This window comes from Hevea brasiliensis, chromosome 3, assembly GCF_030052815.1.
Source record: "Hevea brasiliensis isolate MT/VB/25A 57/8 chromosome 3, ASM3005281v1, whole genome shotgun sequence".
Lineage (NCBI taxonomy): Eukaryota > Viridiplantae > Streptophyta > Magnoliopsida > Malpighiales > Euphorbiaceae > Hevea > Hevea brasiliensis.
This window is the reverse complement of record NC_079495.1, coordinates 25586156-25592803: the sequence shown is the minus strand read 5'-3', so window position 1 is coordinate 25592803 and position 6648 is coordinate 25586156.

Below are 6648 nucleotides of genomic sequence, written 5' to 3'. Positions count from 1 at the left end.
AAATGCTTGGCATTGTCCATGCCTTGCATATGTATGAGTTGACGGCCTCTGCTAGGTTAGATGTCACTACATCACATTTGGGCCAAGTGTTGATGAAAGCTTTACAGAAAACCCTCGGATCTTGCTTCATAAAATCTTCATAAGCCTTTACATCTAGGTCCTTGAGTGCAGTAATGTGTTTCTTGAATGCAGCCTCATAAGTAGCATTTACTGTCTTCCAAAACAATGAATTAAACTCTTGTCCCTTATGCAATTTCTTCCAATTGGCATAAATATGCCTAGCATAATTTCAATGCTCCGTATGGGGGACCAATTCCTTAATTGCTTTAGCCAATCCCTGAATGTAAAACACATCACAGTTAGCAACATCATAATACCATATCACAATTTATAATGAAATCTATCAATTGAATACGGTTAAGGATTACCTTTTGTTGGTCACTTACAACAGTCAATCCCAACCCATCAATTATGTTTTGATCTTTAAATAGCCTGTCAAGGAACCGTTTCCAACTGTCTTCATTTTCCCGTTCAACTACACACCAAGAGATAGGAAACATTTGATTAGTCCCATCTCTACTAACTGCACTCAATAAAGCACCACCCAAACTATTTTTTAAGAAATAACTATCCAAATAAATGCATGGTCTGCAACCTTCAAGATATGCCTTTCTCAAACATGAAAAGCCAATATAAAATCTTTTGAAGACTGGATTCCCATTAGGACCTATGTCATGACCCGATCCCATGGGCCGAACCGACACTAGGACCTGGGCCAGTATAAAGCCCTCGAGGCTCATAGTAAGCCTTACTGCTCCCAAATTCATAACTTAGGCCCAACATGTAAATAAAATTAAATCAAATAAAATATTTTTATTCGGGTCAACCCAACTGGATAACTATAAAAAACTGAAGTCAGGAGAGCTCCTCTCAACCCTGATACCATCACTTACAAATTATTTAAATATCATACAAATCTTCATTTATTAATCTCAAGAATTTAAATTAACACGATTCCTAACAAGGTTCATACTATTACTAACACATGTGGAGTTCTAAATTTCAAATTTAGAAAAATAATAAAACAATTAAATAATCGATATTAAACCTGCAAGGAAGAAAGCAGGTTGCTTTGTAAAAGAACTCCTCATGTAGCATGGAAAAATAGGTGAACAGGAGTGAGCGTTCTACTCAGAGAGTAAAATACTGATTTTAACTACAATTTTTAAAACTATCTAAAGCTAATGCATCTTATAGAGTGGAATGTAACACTATCAAAATTTTCATACAAATCACATCATAACAACAAAAAGGTAAATTTGGAGCACTCACGCACCCATATAATATTCAAACAGTACATATATGGGAGCTAATCCCCTATATAGCTCTCTTAATCTAACTTCTGCCAGCGAGTGTCTCTCAAGCCAGACTTTTGCTTAATAAACTAAATGCAGGGGCCAGCGAGATCATCTCGAGCTGTGCCTACCCCGACTTATCCATAAAAGGATCGGGTCCCAGCGAATCAAACTCCAGCCGCGTTTACCCATCTTGTCCATATCTAATATCACACACCACACGTACGCCAACACACGCACACTGCTCCAAATTATCATAAAACAACATCTATGGCACTTCATCAATTGAGAATACACTATAAAATATGTCTAGTATTTAACTACATAGATATGTATTTATAAGTGATGCATGAGCATGCCTGAACATATAATAATATTGAAATTATAATTAAAATTAATATTTTACTCACAGTACACCAGAGACGACTGTAGAAGTTGGGTGAAGGAAGATGGTTGACCCTGATCACCTACATAATTTTATTGTGGATTTATTAGTGCTAATTCAATAAAAATAAATTTAAAGAGGTAAACACGTCCTAATTTATGCCGAAAATTTGGCAGAGTTTCTCTTATACCTAAGACTTACCCAACCTGCAAGAAGACTCAAATAATACTTCTAAATTTCAATTTCCATAATCACATCTCATCAACATCATCTGGCCCCTCATGGGCCCTCCAAAACAATCAATATTCACAATCTTGAAAATTACATTTTAATCCCTGAAATTAACCTTTTTGCAAGAACCACTCAAACGAGCTCTAAAAATTCTAAAATTTTATCCTGCAGTCCTTAATAAGGTTATAAAGTTATCGTAAAAGGAATTGTAATTTTCTAATCACCCATAAATATTTTATGAATTTTTATTTAAAAATATTACTCAATTCCATAAGTTCCCAACAGCTAACATATTCCTAATTCAACCCAAATCAATATTCACATATTTAACTCTCCATCCTCAAGCTTCAACTAATCATATAAAATTTAAATACCATAAATCCAGATGATCTTATATGCTCAGATGTTAAAAATCTAACTAAAACCCACATATATTTTTCAAAAATATTCCACAATCACTTAAAAATGCAACGAACATCATAAAACATCTTCAAATAATTTTACTTTCATCATATGTTTTTCTTAGAATTTTTCTTCAATTTTTCCTATTTAAGAAATACTGCATTTAAGCACCGTAGACTGAGAAATAATGAAAATAATCTTACCCAAAGCTTATCTGTGTCTCAAAAATTCTAAAAATTTATAAGGAAGCCTTTGAAAGTTGAATCATCTCCAAAGCTCGTCGGAACCACTGTTGGAACCTCCGCGCACAGTGGCCGGCGACATTTACCAGATCTGATTATACAATAATGTTCCTCTCCTCTTTCTCAGTCCATAGGTGGTCTCGGATCATCGATCTAATAGTCAGATCGTCCTAGATCTGATAAAAAAGCTAAAAAAAAAAAATCGAAACTTCTCTTCTCCATATCTTACTCATCCGACTACCAAATGTTGCAAAATAAGTATCAAAAGAAAGTTCTCGGAATAAGCTTTCCAACGCCACCTAAATCGCCTCAATTGGACGTCGAATGAAGCCGGAATCATGCCTAGAAGTTGCTGCCCACTGTGCGCGCATTGAAGGGGAAAGCTCCTCCATTTGCGCCGCTGCCGGTGCTGCTACGACCAGCTAGCAACTCGCCGGTATCGCCCAGGGTGGGGAGACCCCTCGCCAGCCGGCCATGGTGGCTAGAGGCTCGTCGATCGGAAGAAAAAGGGAGGGAGAGGGAGAGTGACGGGAGAGAGAGTTTTATGGAAGGGGGGGGCTACTTTTTTTTTTTTTTGAATTTCTGGGAATGAACCTGGACATACATGTTGTCTAGATTCATTCCTTAAAAAATTTTAATTTTTAAATTTTAATTAAAATTTTAATTTATTTATTCTAATTGTCTTCTTTTATTTTAAAATCAATTCAAATAAATCCTATAATATTAATAAAATAATATATTTTTTTATTTTATTTATAATTTTTTAAAAAAATTTGGGTTGTTACAACCTATGGCTTCAGTGAGGAGCTCAAATTTCCCTTCTATATTTGCTTTCTCCAATTCTGCTTTATATGACCATAATTTTGCATAATGAGAATCCAAACTACCTCTTAAAAACTGTAAAGCCTTTGTCTTATCCTTATAACACAACCATTTATTAACTGTTAAGGCATATTTTTCATGCAAATTGTAACACCCTTACTTCAACTAGTTCGTGCATTCGACTGTTCCGGTGATTAATGTTTGTCCGGATAGTCGGAATGTCTAAAACTATATGTAAACTAGAGCGAAGAGTCATAAATAATCCAAATAATGGTAAGAAAAAATTAAGAAAAAATTTTAGAAATGAAAAACAACAAAATTAAATGAGCCGGTGCCCCAGTGATGGGTAACCTTAACGGGAAGTTGCTGTCTTCACAGCTAGTAGCCCTAAACCCGAGGAAAATTTCGTGAAATAATTTTTGAGACTCCAGAAAAGAGTTACGGCGCCTTAGGTAGCATTAGAATGCCAAGAAAATGCTTAGAAAATTTTATCAATCAGTACAGACAGTTTTAGCTCAATAAGCTAAACGAAGGGCATTTTGGTCATTTCTCCTTCAGAGACGATTTTTGACTAACTTGTCCAATTGAGTAAATAAATTATATGACATAAAATATGAATAAATATTGCTACATGTTAAATTAAAAATGAGTAGAAAAGAAAAGAAAAGAAAAATGAAAGTAAATGAGACTTATTACATCATACATATGTCACCATGATGCAATAAAAACCCCATAGCCAATCACAACCCAACAAGCACTCATAAATCAATTTAAAAAGAGATAAAACGAAAAATAAATCTGCTCATCTCCTCAACCAAATTCGACAGCCACTCCCATCTCTCTTAACCTCCATTAAAACTCTCTAATCTCTCTCTTCTAAGCCTTAATTTCTCACCACAAAACCCTAAGTTTCTTTCATTAAACCTTGTCAATTCCTCTTGGGAGAGTATTTGGCAGCCTAGAAAAAGAAAGAAAGTGAAGAAAAATTGAGGATTAACCAAGAGAAAATTCTGCTCACACAAGGTTAGTGCATAAAACAAGTTCTCTTCCTTCTTTAATCTTTGTAAGCATGCTAAAGCAAGTAGAAATTGCATGAAATCAAAAGAAAATCAAGAGTAAATGGAACCTCTAAATGTTGCCAGCCATGAGAAAGTTTGAGAATTGTTAGTTTTTACTGAAATTAAGTGGTTATTTATGTTATGGATGAGTATAGATGATGGATAAAGTGATTGGTATGAGTTTGGTGTGTATATGCCATGAATTGGAATTTTGGAGTTAGAGTTTGGGGCAAATTTTGGGTTTTGCTCATGTGTTAGTGAATGGAAGTCCTAATGGTTAATTAGTGACCATTTGGCTGTGTTTGATAAGGAATTAAAGTGAATTGTGACTTTGGATTTGAGGTATGCTGCCTCATAGGACCTGTAGGGCTGGATGTGATTTAGCAGGTTTGAGCAACTATAACTTGAATTGTGTAGGTTCAATTGATGCAAGGCCAATTGCACATAAAACTAGATACATAATGCCACAACTTTGATGAAGAAAATTTGCCCAGAAAACAAACTGAGGATGACCTAAAAATTGACCAAATCGGGGTAACCAATTCTGGACCTGATAAAAGTGATCAAATGAACAGTGTTTGTTCATCTAGCCATAACTCAGTGTAGAAATGTTCAATTGACATGAATTTTATATCAATAGAAAGCTTAGACAATGTAAAACAACTTTCATGGAGAACATAACTCCAAATTTTGACTAGAACTTAATGAAATTGTCTATCAAAGTCAGGACACCAAAACTGCCAGAATTGGTTTCTGCCCAGAAATTCTGAGTAGATACCAATCTAGCCAGCTTTATTGAAATTTGTATAACTTGAGCTAGAAAACTCCAAATGGAGTGATTAAAAAAGGGAATTAAAGAAGACACATAAAGGAACAACTTTGATGAAGAAAAGTTTGCCAAATTCTCATTGTAGATTTGCCTAATGGAACAGTAAACTCTAGCACCCAAAACTGAATTTTTGATTTATTTCCTATTGGTTTGAAGTATTGATTGGCAACCAATGCCAACATTTTTGTGAATCAAAATGTGGTAATTTCATGTGGTTATAATCCATGTAACTATTATGTATGAGAAAGTCAACCTTTGAAGGGAAATGGTCAAGTAAATAGTAACCCCAATGATATAGAAAATGGTATACTAAATTAAAAAAACTATTAGGATGCTTAATATAGATAATGTGATTAATAAATTTAAATTCTTAAAGTTAAGTGACTCTAGGATTTAAGGAAAATTTAGTTAAATTTGAAATCCATGAAATGTTCATGGATTACTTGGAATATGAATGATAATTTATATACATAGTGTAATGAGTAAATGAATATATGAATGAGACTTTAGTTCTCATTATTGGAGAAAGGATAAGGAAAAATGCTTTGAGTATAATTATACATGAAAATAATTGTTATAAATTGTGATCAATATGAATGACATAATGAATGAATAAAATGATGAATTCATAATTTAGGTAGAATTGTATTTTAGACATTTACACTTCTGCTAGTAATAAAAATTAAAACGTTATAAATTATAATTGGAACATATAATGAAATAATGATACTTATGAACCCTTAAAGGTACTAATGTGCCCATGTATTGCCTAGACACGTGTGTCAGATTGGATAGATTGGCATGCCAATAGGGTATTATTTTAGCAGTACTGCGCAAGGCTTTATGCCTATATTCATGGCTTTATGCCCGCACTTATGGCTTTTATGCCCGATTATATGTTATCATGGCTTTTAGCCATACTGATATGTTATCATGGCTTTTTAGCCATTCTGACTAGATACGTGGTTGACGCTCCGCATTTCACGTCCCATGGTATGACAGCCCGAGACATCGCAGTGTCTAGTGCCAACGACCCGTTATCTAGTTTAGTCAGCCTGTCATAGGTTACTTGAGCAGTGAAATTTATTGAAATGAGTTAAGAATAATAGCAACTGAAAATATTAGCAATTAAATAAAAGAGTAAGAATATTTAAAATAAATTAGATTAGTTATTTAGTAGAAAGAATTTAAATGAATTAGAACGATATTAAACTTTTATTATTATGAAATAATCTGCGATAATCTAGAAAGTATTGAATAAAATGATAAAAAGATTTGCAAAAGAGATATAAGTATATTACTACTATAAATTTAGGAATAAATT